The sequence below is a fragment of the Vulpes lagopus genome, chromosome X (genome assembly GCF_018345385.1).
Source record: "Vulpes lagopus strain Blue_001 chromosome X, ASM1834538v1, whole genome shotgun sequence".
Classification (NCBI taxonomy): Eukaryota; Metazoa; Chordata; class Mammalia; order Carnivora; family Canidae; genus Vulpes; species Vulpes lagopus.
The window spans coordinates 57224202-57240540 of NC_054848.1; the positions used below are offsets into that span (position 1 = coordinate 57224202).

A 16339-nucleotide genomic window follows, 5' to 3' on the forward strand; every position below is an offset into this window, starting at 1 on the left:
GCTCAATCTCACGACCCCAAGATTATGACCTGAGCTGAAACCCAAGAGTTAGATGCCTAATGGACTGAACCACCCAGGCACCCCTACATGCAAGTTCATAATGAATGAATAAATTCTGTTATATCTGGTCTCCTGTTTGCCATATCATTTGTACCTTTTCTCAATTCATGTCTCAAATCAATGTATTCCAGTCTAACTATGCATGCATCTATCATTTGGACTGTCATATACAGTTCATTACTCATTTGCTTGTGTTAAAAAATAAATGCAAAAGTAAGAGAAACTATTGTCCCAGAGATCATTGCCTGTGAAATTATCTTTGTAAATTCTCCAACTGAGAGTCTGCTAAATATGGCCAGATGATGGTGAAATTCCAACTCTTCTTTTCCCTATTTGGATTTTATATACTTGGAGGAGTCATTTTTCTTACCTTTGAAACAACTGCAATGAAAGAGGAAAACTGTGATCTTAGAGAGAATGGAGCAGGTACTAATTGGACCAGGAGTCCAGGAGGACAACAAGATCAACCTTGAAGAGCAAATATTGTAGCCTGGCCAGAAAATTCTGTCTCTGGTGTTTTCTGGAGGCATTTTTCTTGGCATCAAGGCAAGTAGACTAGGAGAAATATGAGTGGGTAGAGGTAGGGGTATGAAGTTTTTACCTTTGCTGTGAATGAACAGAGCTTTTCTCCCCATAGGTCCCCTGTTACAGCACCTCTTCATTTGAAACACCACTAAATAAAACAATGCATCAGGGTTCCCCCCTAAAATTAACTAACAATTTCATAAGCTTATTGTTCTATTAATGCTTCCTGCTGTTTATTTATTTACATGTATTTCCTTTAAATCCAAATGGTCATTTGTTCTGGACAGAAAAAGTTATGACAGTTATCAGAGCAAAACTGAAATAGGTTTCACTTAATGTTCTCCACTTTTCTGCCTACCCTTAAATTGCCGCAGAGAGATGTTGTATACCTAGTTCAAAATAAATACACTTTGTAGTACAACCAAATCCCCTGCAATACTCAGATTTGATTTTCCATTTATTCTAAATTGTTTGACTCCCTCTTCTCTTAGGATAAGTTATTTCTCAAGAGATCAGGAGTTTTCTCTGCAATTGTCTTCTAGTGGCCTGCCCTACCAGTTTCCAAGATGCGCTCAAACTTGTCTAAACCCCAGGTAATTACACACCTCAAACTTAAGCTAAGACCTCTTCATCTCACTACACAGATTACTGACAATACAGAATGGCACCATGCAGTATTTTACACAAGAATGGCCATAAATCAAGGCCCAGAAGTTTACACAATTATCTACGATTAACTTCTATTTGAGAGTGACTATTATCAAAATTAAAAAAAAGAAAGAGTAATGATGAAAATAAATAAAATACGAGGTATTCGGTATTCTATGCTGGGTTCTTGTACAAACCTAGAGATAACATTTGAATGGAGAGAAAAACTATACCTTTGGAAAGGGATCAGGACCGCTAACTTGTCTTTTCCATACTTACACAGCACAAACCCTCCCCCACTACTCTTTCACATCATTCATGAACAATGCTTCACAAATAAGTTTCAGCCTCGTTTTTAAAACATGTTTAGTGTATTTTCCTTCATGGAGCGGGACAGAATAAAATAAACGTTTTTAGAGGTTTCTTAAAAGTGTCACGGCTGAGCTCAGTCAAAAGAGGAAAGAATTTTGGGCCGGAGAACAGCATCTCAACCCCTTTATGAAGATGCTTTCTGTCACAGAATTAAACAAGGAAGCAACTTGTTTTGAATCCAGTTTTGTCACTGACTTACTATATGAATTTAGGCCCACACTCTTCCTATTTTTCCTATCTTTTCAATTAGTCGGATGAAGTAGACCTCGATCTCTAGCAGAACGGGGCTCACTGAAGCAAAAAGAATTATGTTCTGTGCACTCTAACATGTACTAGCTGTTGCAGCTTTTGGAAAATTGGTCCACTTTTCTGGGCTTAGTTTCTTCATTTATAAAATTGGGAAACTCAGTTCCCAGCTTACCTTATAGTATTATAATAATTTGGTAAAATAACAGAAAGACAGTTTTGTCTATTATAAAATGCTGTACATGTATGAGGTAACTGAAAGTCGACGAGAACCAGAGATATTTAGAATGTAGAAAGAAGAAAGGAGTAGTGGCAAAGGTAAAACAAATTTGGGATGAAAAACTAAAAGGAAAAGAAAGAAAAGAAGCAAGAATGAGGCAATTTCAATGAGGATAAATGTTGTGCCTAAAAGGAAGCGCACCGGCTCTGGAAAACTGGGGGGGGGGGGGGGGGGGGGGGGGGGGCCGCAGGCAGGCTGGGTCACGTTGCCGGCGGAGCCATTTCAGCAGTGCACGGCGGTTGGGCGCGGGACTTATTTTGCTGTAGCGCCCGCTCCAGGCTTTTATCAATTTTTCCCCTAGAGCTCATCTAAAACCTAAGATGGCGGCTTTCGTACTGAGAGGGTGAGTACTGCCGGCTTACTAGGTTTGGAAAGCAGCCAATGAACAAATCTGAGGAAAGTACAGAAACTCGCCAACTTTTGTTTTGTGGTGAGTGCTAAGCTTCACATCCGCCAGAGAAATGTCCGGTAGTAAGGCTCCACACTTCGGAATCGCGTGGCCGGCCTGGGGAGGGAGGAGAAGCCGGCCTGTTTTTCATTTTTCTGTCTCTCACCTTTTTTAAAATATCGGAAAATAATTTCTTTAGTCACCTTACCACCACTGATGAAGCGGATAGTAGCTCGCATGAGAGATTCTGAGCTGTTTCCCTTTCATTTTTCCTTGTTTAAATGGGTTTTTATTGACACCATGCGGGCCCAAAATGAGAGATTTTTTTTTCTCCCCACAGCGCTTTCAGGAGCAGCCTAACCTGTTGGACCTACTTTCCCTTATTTTCTTCATGCTGTATTTCGCTAGCAAACGTTGTAGTTTTGATAAACTAATCAATTTTAACATACTCATTGTAGGCTAGATTAAAAAAATTTTTTTTTAATGTCCTTTATGTTTCAGATGAGGACTTCTGGGCAATATAATACTTATTTGTTTTGAAAGTGCATTGTTCTGTTCAGAGGTAGGTGTGTGCGTGCGTACAGGTAATCTGAGGGAATTGTTATATTATTTTGTGTCTTACCTTGATTACTCAGTAGGAAAATAGCTAGATTTTCCGCGTTCAAATCTCTTGGTGAAAATAAATTTATATTAAGCATAATATTTTTGGGGGAAGACAGTAAAAAATTTGCAACTTTGTTTTTATGACGTGTAACTGGAAACAACCTGCATAACCATCTATAAAATGTTTGAATAAATTGTGGGACGTTTGTGTCTATGCAATACTTTGCAGCTCTAGAAACAGATTTACCTCTTTACACACTTTTGATCTAGAGAATGCTATTACAATAGTTACGTGAGAAAAGTAAGTTGCAGATGCCTAGTATGATCTTGTGTCTTTGGTGGAAGAGGTGATGAGGGAGTATAAGATTAACTTTTTTCCTTTGTCTTTTTTGGGGGGCTTTCTACATATGTTATGAAATACTTAAGATATACAAACATAACTAACTTAATGAAAGATACAAAAAAAAAATACAGTGAACCTCTGTATTCACCATCCAAACATAAAAATGATACATTGCTATAATAGTTGAAGTTCTTTGTGTACCCATTCCTGAATGCATCTCTTTTCTTCCTTCATCCCTAGAGGTAACCATTATTTTAAACAGTGATTTTATTTCCCATGCATTTCTTAAACTTTTGTGACGTGTGGAACTACTTCTAGGATGGGTAATTTTTAAATAAATTTTGAAGATAAATTTTTAAAAGAAGTGTCAATAAAGATGAATTTTTAATTTTTAAGTGCCTGTTATCTGGATTACAGTAACAGGGGGCATTTGAAGTTTCTCCTAAGTTGAAGGCAGAATCTAATTAAAAAAAAAAAAAACAAAAAAAAACAACACAGGAAATGTTGGAAAGGAAGTAGAGAAATTGGAACCTTGGTACATTGCTTTTGGGATTTAAAATGGTGCAGCCACTGTGGAAAATAGCATGGGGATTTCTTTATAGGTTACACATGGAATTACCATGCTTCTTGCCAACACTTGTTATTCCTTGTTTTTGTTTTGTTTTAAGAAAATTAGAACCATTTTAATAAGTTTGAAGTGGTATGTCATTGATTAGTTTTGTGTTTTCCTAAAGACTGACTTGGGGCATGTTTTCTTGTGCTTGTTGATCATTTGTTTTCTTTGCAGAAATGTCTATTCCGGTCCTTTGCCCATTTTTTAATTTGGGTATTTTTGTTGGTGAGTTGTAAGAATTATTTATATATTCTCAACTGTTATATATGGTTTGGAAATTTTTTTCCCATTCTGTAGGTATTTTTCATACTTTAGGATGTCCTTTGGTTTGGTGTACAATTTTTAAAAAATTTGAAGCCCAGTTTGTCTATTTTTTTCTTTCATTGCTTGTGTTTTCAGTGTCAAATCTAAGAATTTTTTGTCAAATTCAAAGTCAAGATTTATCTCTATGTATTCTTCTAAATCCTTCATGGTTTTAGCTCTTATATATATGCCATTGATTTATTTTGAGTTAATTTTTATATATGATGTGAGGTCCAGCTTCATTTTTTTATATGCACATAGCCAGTTGTCCCAGCACCATATGTTGAAGAGGCTTGTCCACTCCCTATTGAATGGTCTTGGCACTCTTGTTGAAATCAGTTAGCCATAGATGTATATAGGTTTATTTCAGGTCATTCAAAATTATTCCATTTGTCTCTGTATCTGTCATTATACTAGTACCACACTATTTTGATTACTGTAGATTGTAGTAAGTTTTAAAATTGCAAAGTGCCACTCTTTTAACTTTGTTGTTCTTTTTCAAGATTATTTTGGCTTTTCAGGGCCCCTTGCAGTTCCATATGAGTTGTAGGATCAGCTTGTTCGTTTCTTTTTAAGTCATAGAAAAAAAATGAGGAGTTGCAAACCGAAAACACAATAGTACTGGCTTTTATATTTATCTATGTAGTTATCTTTACCCATGTTCTTTATTTCTTCCTACACTTTTGAGTTACTTTCTATTATCCTTCCATTTTAGCCTGAAGACGTCCCTTTGGCAGTTCTTGTAGGGTAGGCCTATTAGGAAGAAATTCCCTAAGATTTTCTTTATCTGGAAATGTCTTAATTTTTCCTGTCTGTTTTGATAGATAAATCAAAATATAATTCACATGCCATACAATTACCCACTTAAAGTGTACAGTTCAGTGGTTTTTAATCTATGTACAGCCATCACTACAGTCATTTTAGAGTATTTTCATCACCCCAAGAAGTCCATGCCCTTTAGCCGTAACTGCATATCCCCTTGAACCCTATCTGCCCAGCCCTAGGCAACCCCTAATCTACCTTTATTCTCTATAGATACTTCAGTTTTGAACATCCTGTATGAATGGAATCATATAATACTTGGTCTATTGTGATTGGCTTCTTTCACTTAGCATAATGCTTCAAAGTTCATGTTATAGCGTGTATCATTACTTCATTCTATTTATGACTGAATAATGTTTCAAATTATGATTTACCGCATTTTGTTTATGCATTCATTCATTGATGGACATTTAGGTTGTTTCCACCTTTAGGCTATTAATAATTCTGCTAAAACATTCATGTATAAATTTCTTTGTAGACATATGTTATCATTTCTCTAGGTGTATACTTTTTTTTTTTTTTTTTTTTTTTGCTAGGACTCTTTCTAAACAAGAAAAGTTCTATAGGTGTATACTTAAAGAGTGTTTTTGCTGGGTCATATGGTAGCAATGTTTAATTGCCTGAGAAACTGCCTGATTCTTCCAAAGTGGCTGCGCCATTTTACAATCACAGCAACAGTGTATGAGGGCTCTAACTTGTCTACATTCTCACCAACTCTTGTCATTATCTGACTTCATCCAATTCTAGCCATCCTAGTGGATGTGAAGTCCTATCTCATTGTAGTCTTTTTTTCCCACAAGGTTAATCCTCAGAAGTTGGTCCTCAGGGAGGGGCAATTTGAATATGCCCACAGTTACTCTGGGATGACTGGTTTTGTTAAGGTTGTCTTTCCCTGTCCACACCCAGCAGCCAAGATCCCCTTACTGGGAACTAATTGTTTTCCACAACGCCCTGGGGCATAAACTACTTTGAATGTTAATCCAATCAAAATGTGGGTCCTTTGAAGAAATAGTTTTTGAGGTTAGTGTTTGATATTTGTTCTGACCCCAGGAGGGCTCCTCCCACTTTTTTTAGTCTGCAGTTCTTTTCTTGCAAATTAGCTTACCTACAGTTCAGCCTCTATATTTTGAATCTGCTAACTGGCTTTTATTACAACCTCACTGTTTTTTAGGTCTCCTTTAGAATTGGGACTTTCTCCATGCTCTTGCAAATGAAGTCAGTCCTTTTGGGGAGAAATTAAGAGCTGTTTTAATGTCTCCTTCTTCGCTCAAACAAAAGCCTGGTCTCTGGTGATGAGGTAGGAACAAGGCAAATTTCTTTCTGAGTGACAGTAGGTTGTGGAGGGGCAAGTGCAGCCAGATGTCATCAGGGTTTGCTTTTCTCTCTTCAAAACCCAGGACAAGGATGGTCAGGGCCCCAGTGTTTTCCATGCACCACACCCAGTAAATTATACATTCTACCAGGGGGGCTGAAAGGGCTGGAACTCCTACCTTTCAACCACACTTGCCCAGGACTCTCAACCCTGTTAACAGGCAGCTGGGGGCTGGATAAGAAACTGTTCCTCCTGGGAGGAAAGCCCTCTGAATTGGGTCCTGGTGGGAGGGGTGGAAAGGGAGCCCTGTGTTCTTGGTTGCAGGAATCTGGAGTAGAGATTCCCTTTCCTGGAGCTCAAGATGAGAGAGGGAGGGAAGGGGAGTGGTCTTGGTTCAAATACAGACTCATCTTTGTTAGTGGATTTTTTTTTTAAGGTTTTATTTATTTATTCATGAGAGACACACACACACAGAGAGAGAGAGAGAGAGAGAGAGAGAGATCGAGAGAGAGAGGCACAGATACAGGCAGAAGAAGAAGCAGGCTCCATGCAGGGAGCCTGACATGGGACTTGATCCCGGGTCTCCAGGATCACACCCTGGGCTGAAGGCGGCGCTAAACCTCTGAGCCACCCGGGCTGCCCTGTTAGTGGATTTTTGAAGTTGTTCTTGACTATATGTTTCATTTGCTGTTTGTCCTTAGATCAGTTTCCAGAGGCTTTAAATGGCTTTTAAAGAAAAATAGTTTTCATCACTTTCAGTGGGGAGCAGCAGGTCACTCGGGTTCTTCATGCTGTCATACCATAAGCTGATCTTTTTCCTTTAGTTTTGAAAGATATTTTTATCAGATGTAGATTTATTGGTTGGCAGCTTTTTTCTTTCAGCAGTTTAAATATGTCATTGCACTGCCTTCTGGCCTCTATGATTTCTGGTAATGGGTTGCTTCTCTTTCCTTGCTCTTAGCATTTTTTGGGGGAGGATTTCAACAGTTTGATTATACTACATCTCATTGTGCACGTCTTTGAGTTTATTCTCTTTGGGGTTCATTGAATTTTAAGATATGTAGATTGGCTACTATTCAGATATTCTTCATGAATCATTTTGTTCTAGCCTCATTTTGCATGTGTTGGTACACTTAATGTTGTGTCTTAGGCTCTTTTCATTTTCTTCCTTTTTTTTCCTTTTCCATTCCTCAGACTGAATAATCTTAATTTACCTATCTTCATGGTCCTTTATTTTTTCTTCACCCTATTGAAATTTTATGTTGAACCCCTCTAAAATTTTTCATTTCGTTTATTGTGCTTTTCAGTTTAGAATTTGTATATGTTTCCTTTTTGTAATTTCTATCATTTATTGTTATTTTCTGTTTATTGATATGCTGTTCTCTTGGTTTTTGTCCATGGTTTCTGTTAGCTCTTTGGCATATTTATGATAGTTGACTTTTCTACAAAGTTTAATGTCTGGGCTTAGGGACCCTTTCTGCTAACTCTTTTCTTTCTGTGAATGGGCCATACTTGTTTGTTTAGATGCCTAATAATTTTTTAATGAAAAATTTTCCTGAAAAGTAGGCACTTTGAATTTGGTAGTATGGTGGCTCTGGAAATCAGTATTTCCTCTCTCCCTAGGGTTTGTGTTGTTGATTATTGTGGGGTGCAGTCATCTGCTTGTTTAATTACTTTTCTAAACTATTTTTGCAGACTATATACCTTGTCATAGGTAGTCATTAAAGTCTCCATTCCATTATCTTAGTTGTTAGGCAGTGGCCTGATAAGATTTCTTTATTTTTTATTTTTTAAAAATATTTTATTTGTTTATTTGTGAGAAACACACACAGAGAAAGGCAGAGAGACACAGGCAGAGAGAGAAGCAGGCTCCATGCAGGGAACCTGATGCAGGACTTGATTCCAGGACTCTAGGATCATGCCCTGGGCTGAAGGCAGGTGCCCAACCACTGAGCCACCCAGGTGTCCCTGATAAGATTTCTTTAAATGACTTTTTTCTTTTCCCTTTTTCTTCTTTTAAAGATTTACTTATTTATTCGTGAGAGACAGAGAGAGGCAGAGACATAGGCAGAGGGAGAAGCAGGCTCCTCACAGGGAGCTGATGTGGGATTCGATTCCCAAACTGGGATCATGCCCTGAGCCAAAGGCTCAACTGCTGAGCTACCCAGGCATCCCGATTTTTTCTTTTTCTGTTTTTTTTTTGGTCATTCTGACAATTTTTGTGTTTGAGTTTTAGTGGTTGGGCTTTGTATATATACACACACATATATATTTTTAAAAAATTTTGTTATTTATTTATTCATGAGAGACACAGAGAGAGAGGCAGAGGGAGAAGCAGGCTTCCTTCAGGGAACCCGATGTGGGACTCAATTCCAAGACCTTGGGATCACTACCTGAGCCAAAGGCAGATGCTCAACCACTGAGCCACAAGGTGCCCTTAGACAGACTATCTATCTATCTATCTATCTATCTATCTATCTATCTATCTATCATCTATCTAATTTTAATTTATTTGACACTGCAAGAGAGCACAAGCAGGGGTAGCGGGAGAGGGAGAGGAAGAAGCAGACTCCTTGTGGGGGTGGGGCAAGATGTCGGAAGAGTAGCGTCCTCAAGTCACCTGTCCCCACCAACTTACCTAGATAACTTTCAAATCATCCTGAAAACCTACAAATTTGGCCTGAGATTTGAAGAGAGAACAGCTGGAATGCTACAGAGAGAAGAGCAGACTCCTTGGCAAGCAGGGAGCCTGATGTGGGGCTCTATCCCAGGACTGCAGGATGATGACCTGAGCCGAAGACAGACACTTAAAACTGACTGAGCTACCTAGGCGCCCCGAAAATTTGTATTTAATGTAAATTTTGATATATTTGGTTTTTTTTTTTTTTTTTATTTTATTTTATTTTATTTTTTTATTTATTTATGATAGTCACAGAGAGAGAGAGAGAGGCAGAGACACAGGCGGAGGAAGAAGCAGGCTCCATGCACCGGGAGCCCGATGTGGGATTCGATCCCGGGTCTCCAGGATCGCGCCCTGGGCCAAAGGCAGGCGCCAAACCGCTGCGCCACCCAGGGATCCCAATTTTGATATATTTGGATTTAGGTTTACTACTTACTGTTTTCTGTTTCTTTTTTGTTCTCCCCCCTCCCTTTTGCATTCTTTTGGGTTATTTGAATACCTTTTAGTTTTCCATTTATTTTATTATTTTTTAACTGTATCTTTTTATATAGCTTTTTAAAGTATTTGCTTTAGGGGTTACACAATACATATTTAAGTTTTGACTGTTTCTTTGACCCTATAATTTGGGATGTAGAAACATTAACATCATTTAGGTCCTTTAACTTGCTGTCTTTTATGCTGTAATGTCATGTATTGCATTGGCATACATTGAAAACTATCAGAAGATGTTCATATCTTTTGTTTTCATCCTTAAAATAATTTTAAAGAATTCAAGAAAGATAAATAATCTGTTGGATTATCCAGATAAATATTTCTGTTACTCTTTATTCTTGATGATTCAGGTTTCCTTCTGGTATTTCCCTTCTACATGAAGCACTTCTTTTAGCAGTTCTTATAGAGAAGCCCTCAGAGGCTATATATTCTTAGTTTTCTATCATCTGAGAATGTCTTTATTATATTTTCATTCCTGCTAGTAATTTTTCTCGGTAGATTATTTTAGGCTGATATTTCCTTTTTTCAGCCATTTAAGTATGTGTTACTTTGTTCTGGCTTTTATAATTTCTGCTGGGAAATCAGTTATTTGAATTATTATTTTTCTATGTGGTAGTATTTTATGTTTCTCTTACTGCTTATATAATATTTGCTTTGGCTTCACTTTTTGGCAGTTTCATTATGATATACCTGACTATGGATTTCTTTGTTTATCCCTTTTGAAGTTTTCTTGGTTTCTTGAACATGTAGGTATGTCTATTGCAGATTTTAGGAAGTTTTCAGGCATTTATTTTCTCAGATATCTTCAGTCCTACTCTCTTTCTCTTTTCCTTCTGTTATTATAGTTCCCTGAGCCTTTGTACATTTATGCTCAATATTTTCTCTATTTGATAGTTTTTATTTATCTCTTTAAGTTCTTTTGCCATCTCCATTGTGCTGTTGAGTCTGTCCATTTATTTTTTAATTTTAGTTACCGTATTTTTAACTTTAAAATTTTCACTTTATAAGCGGGGAGGGTGCCTGGGTGGCTTGGTTGGTTGGTTAATCTGCCTCGGCTCAAGTCATGATCCTGATTCCTGGATCGAGCCCTGCATTGGGCTCCCTGCTCAGTGGGGAATCTGCTTCTCCCTCTGCCCCTCATCCTGCTTGTCCTCTTCCTCTCGAGCTCTCTCAAATAAATAAAATCTTAAAAGAAATTTTAAAATTTAACTTTTTTGATCTATTTATCAGCAATATTTTCACTTTAAATATTTGTTGCCAGAAATTTTGTGATTGCTTGTTTCAGCATTTTCCCCCCACATTTTAATAATAGTTGTTTAATAATTGATAGTTTTAAGAACTGTCCTCTTGTTGGCATTCTTTTTTTTAAGTAGGCTCCATTCCCAGTGTGGAGCCCACTGTGGGGCTTGAACTCCTGACCCTGAGATCAAGACCTGAGCTGAAAAAAAAAAAAAAAAAAAAAAAAAAAAAAAAAAAAAAAGACCTGAGCTGAGATCAAGAGTCAGAAGCTTAACTGACTTAAGCCACCCAGGCACCCCTTGTTGCCATTTTTCATGATTTAACTTATGTTATGCTGTCCTGGCAATAATGCTACAGAAGTAATGCTGTGCCATTCTCTGTGTATCATATGTACGTGTTGTCATTATGTCTTAATACATATGATGTTAACTTTTATCTCTTGGTTAAAGTGTACCAAAGTTTTCTACTGTAAAATCACTATTTTTTCCTTTCAATTTTGTATGTATCTTGTGTGGATATACTTTGAGATTATGCAAATGCAATGTTTCTTATACTTTTACCCACTGATTTTATCCCTCCATGCCTCTTACCTTCCATAATGATTATGTTAGTGTTTGTTTCAAGGTTATTCAGGATTTCCATTATTCCTTCTGTGTTTAATAATTGCAAGTCTGTAAGGAATAGCTGTCTTTTCTCCCCATTTTATTTACTTAATCAAGTATTTATTAGTATGTACTCATTGATACTTATTTCATTGTTTTGGTTATAATCTTAATGCTATCATTTTGTTGTAATAGCTATCAGATTTAGCCCCTGGACTTTTCTTCAGATTGCCTCCTGTGTCCTTTTGATATGCTTCCATGTTTTTTGAGCATTGTCCTCCTTTCTTTTTTTTTTTTTTTTTATTTATTTATGATAGTCACAGAGAGAGAGAGAGAGGCAGAGACACAGGCAGAGGGAGAAGCAGGCTTCATGCACCGGGAGCCCGATGTGGGATTCGATCCCGGGTCTCCAGGATCGCGCCCTGGGCCAAAGACAGGCGCTAAACCGCTGCGCCACCCAGGGATCCCCTGTCCTCCTTTCTTATACGAATACGTGTTAGGCATATCTTATTTTTTCCTCACCCAACTCTGGAATCAACCATTTTTCAAAGGAACCCTGATTCCTGTTATTGGAGAATGGTTTTTAGAAGACACTATTTGTGTGCTCATTGTTTTGGGGATATCATTGTTTTTAGGTCCTCTGAACAGTTAAGAAGTATATGTTTGTAGTCACATGTAGACACCATTCTTTCTGTATTTTTCTGTACATATGTGTATGTGTGTGGTAGTATGTATATGTAAAACCATGTATTCATATTAATATGTGTGATTCCAAATAAAAGCACAGGGTTCTTTCTCTTCTAGTCTTCCCATTTTTCTTCATTGTAATTCCTTTTTATGGAAGTAAAAAACCTGGTTCTTACTATCCTTGATATATATACTTCCCTTAATTTTAAAATGTTAGTTTTTTGATTGTTTTTATGTTTGAAACAGTTTTAAAATTACCAGAATATTCCCTCTGAGGAGCACATTTCCTAAGTAGAGTACAGTATTTGTGTACAGTTCATCTTTAGTCTTAAGTTTATAGTAAAAAATAATGTTTCTAAAATTACTTAGTTCTTATCTGCCCAGTTAAATCTTTTATGTTCCCCATTAGTTTCACAGTTTGGTTTGTTATTTTTTGTATTCCATTTTGGGTTCCCCCCACATATTGGTTATATTGAAATACACATTTATTTTTTTGGTTGTGTGAAATACTACCATAGTTCTAAGTGTCAGACCTATACAAAGAGATAAATGTCAGTCCTCAAATATTATACATAAGAAAAACATTCCCTATATATAATATAATCAGTCTTAGTAGTTTCTGCTTTATACTCCTTGAATTTATACTCCTTGAATTTACTTTGCAGAAGTAAACTTATACATGCATAATTTTGTATATCTCATTTTTTTTCTTACATGAGAGGTATTCTGCAGGTGATCTCTTGAAATTTGATTTTTTTTTTCCATTTCTAGTATATCCTGGAAGAAGTTGCTCTGTATCAGGTAATAGAGATCTTTCTCATTTAAAAAAAAAATTTGTTGCTGTACATTTTTTTATTGCTTCATTTTTTTTTTAATAAATGTATTTTTTATTGGTGTTCAATTTACCAACATACAGAATAACACCCAGTGCTCATCCCGTCAAGTGCCCCCCTCAGTGCCCGTCACCCATTCACCCCCACCCCCCGCCCTCCTCCCCTTCCACCACCCCTAGTTCGTTTCCCAGAGTTAGGAGTCTTTATGTTCTGTCTCCCTTTCTGATATTTCCCACACATTTCTTCTCCCTTCCCTTCTATTCCCTTTCACTATTTTTTATATTCCCCAAATGAATGAGAACATACACTGTTTGTCCTTCTCCAGTTGACTTACTTCACTCAGCAGAATACCCTCCAGTTCCATCCACGTTGATATTGCTTCATTGTTTTAATTCACTATAGTTTATTTAATCTTACAGGTATGGAGAGTTAGATTCTTTTCAGTGTTTTCCAGTTGTAAACATGGCTACAGAGAATAGCTTTGCATATATATATTTTTGTATTGTTGAAGATGGATCTGTGGTATAGACTTCTGTAAGAGTTGTTAATTGCTTTTAAAGGCTGTCATTTTCAGTATTGCTAAATATCCCTCCAAATGATTATAAACTTTGTATTCATACCAGCCTTGTGGGAGAGTACCTATGTCCTTATACCTTCACTGAGTGTAGTTTTATTTTTTAATTTTAAAAAAAGATTATTTATTCATAAGAGAGAGTCAGAGACCTAGGCAGAGGGAGAAGGAAGCTTCCTGCTGGGAGCCCGATGCGGGACTTGATCCCAGGACCCTGGGATCAGGCCCTGAGCCAAAGGCAGACACTCAACTAATGAGCCACCCAAGCGTCCTTTGAGTGTACTTTTAAACAAATGAAAGATTTTACAAAACATGGTGTATTTTTTGCAATTAACAATAAACCATGATCATGAATGTATACGTATGCATACATAATGCATAGATGCACACCTGTGCATATACTTGCAATGGTTTCTTTTTTCTCCTGTATACGTTTTTTATTTAAACAAACCTCTCTCTCTCTCTTTTAAATTTTTTAATTTAATTTTAAGGATTTTGTTTATTCATGAGAGACACAGAGAGAGAGGCAGAGACACAGGCAGAGGGAGAAGCAGGCTCCTCTCTGGGAGCCTGATGTGGGACTTGATCCCGGGACCTCGGGACCACACCCTGAGCAGAAGGCAGACGCTCAACCACTGAGTGACCCAGGTGTCCCTTTCTCTCTCTCTCTTTTTTTAAAGATTTTATTTATTAGAGAGAGAGCGAGCGAGCACATAGGAGCAAAGGTGAAGGGTAGAGGGAGAGGGACAAGAAGACTCCCTGCTGAGCAGGGAGCCTGTTGTGGGGCTTGATCCCAGGACCCTGGAATCATGACCTGAGCCGAATGATGACTTAACCAACTGAGCCACCTAGGTGCCCCCAAGCCTCTCCTAATGAAATTTTACATTTTTTTCACTCTTCTATACAATGGTGTGAATAATTATAGCGTTTGTGTTTTGTGTTATTATTGGAGTCACAATCTAAAATCAGTTTCTTTCATCAGTGTTTTATTTGGTTTTCAGTGTACATATCTTTCACCTCTTTGGTTACATTTATTTGTAGGTATCTTACAGTTTTGGTGCAATTTTAAATGAGATTAGTTTTTTGATTTCCCTTTCTGGTCCTTCATTATTGGTATACAGAAATGCAACAGATGTCTGTTTGTTGATTTTATATCTTGCGACTTTACTGAGTTTATGTGTTCTAGCAATTTTTTGGTGGAGTCTTCTGTCTTGTCTATGTGGAATATCATGTCATCTGCAGATAGTGAAAGTTTGGCTTCTTCCTTGGCTATTTGCATGCCTTTTCTCTTTGTTGTCTGATTGCTGTGGCTAGGACTTCCAGTACTGTATTAAGTAACAGTGGTGAGAGTGGACATCCATGTCTTGTTCCTGACCATAGAGGAAAAAGCTCCCAGTTTTTGCCCATTGAGGATGATATTAACTGTGAGTTTTTCATGCATGGCCTTTATTATGTTGAGGTGTGTTCCCTCTATCCCTACTTTCTTGAGGGTTTTTATTATGAATGGATGTTGTACTTTGTCAGTTGCTTTTCCTTCATCTATTGAGAGGATCATAAAGTCTTCTCCTTTCTTTTATTAATGTAGTGTATCATGTTGATTTGCAAATATTAAATGAGTATTACAGCCCAAAAATAAATCCCACTTGATCATGGTGAATGATTCTTTTCATTTACTGTTGGGTTGGATTTACTGGTATCTTGTTGAGAATTTTTGCATCCATGTTCACCAGGAATATTCGCCTGTATTTCTCTTTTTTAGTGGAGTCTGGTTTTGGAATCAAGGTAATGCTGACCTCCTAGAATGAACTTGGAAGTTTTCCTTACATTTCTGTTTGTTGGAACAGCTTCACAAAAATATGAATTCTTTATTTTTTTATTTATTCATGAGAGACAGAGAATGAGATTGAGAGAGAGAGAGAGAGAGAGAGAGAGAGAGAGGCAGAGACACAGGCAAAGGGAAAAGCGGACTCCATGTAGGGAGCCTGATGTGGGACTTGATCCCAGGACTCCAGGATCACGCCCTGGGCCGAAGGCAGGCGCTAAACTGCTGAGCCACCCAGGGATCCCCGCAAAATATGAATTCTTTAAATGCTTGATAGAATTCCCTTGTGAAGCCATCTGGCCCTGGACTTCTGTTTCTTGGGAGATTTTTGATTACTGATTCAATTTCTTTATTGGTTATGATCTGTTCAAGTTTTCTATTTCTTCCTGTTTCAACTTTGGTTGTTTATATGTTCCTAGGAATTTATTCATTTCTTCCTTATTGTCCAATTTGTTGACATATATTTTTTCATAATATTCTCTTATAATTGTTTAGATTTCTGTGGCTTTGGCTGTTCTTTCTCCTCTTTCACTTGTGATTTTATTTATTTGGGTCCTTTTTTCTTTTTGGTATGTCTGGCCAGGGGTTTATCAATTTTATTAATATTGTGAAATAAACAGCTTCTGGTTTCACTTATCTGTTCTGTTCTTTTAGTTTCTGTATCATTTATTTCTGCTCTAATTTTTATTTCCCTTCTTCTAATAACTCTAGCCTTTTCTTTGTTCTTCTTTTTCTAGCTCCTTTAGGTATAAGGTTAGGTTGTCTATTTGATATTTTTCTTGATTCTTGAGGTAGGCCTTTGTTGCTATATACTTACATCTTCTGATGGCTTTTGCTACATCCCAAAGGTTTTGGACCATTGTGTTTTCATTTTCAGTTTCCATGTATTTTTTAAATT

General features: G+C 37.2%; 1 pseudogene; it reads left to right on the top strand.

Moving 5' to 3' along the window:
• Nucleotides 1-2388: 2388 nt before the first annotated feature.
• The window catches only part of LOC121482948, a 79929-nt pseudogene continuing 65978 nt past the window's right edge, over nt 2389-16339 (top strand).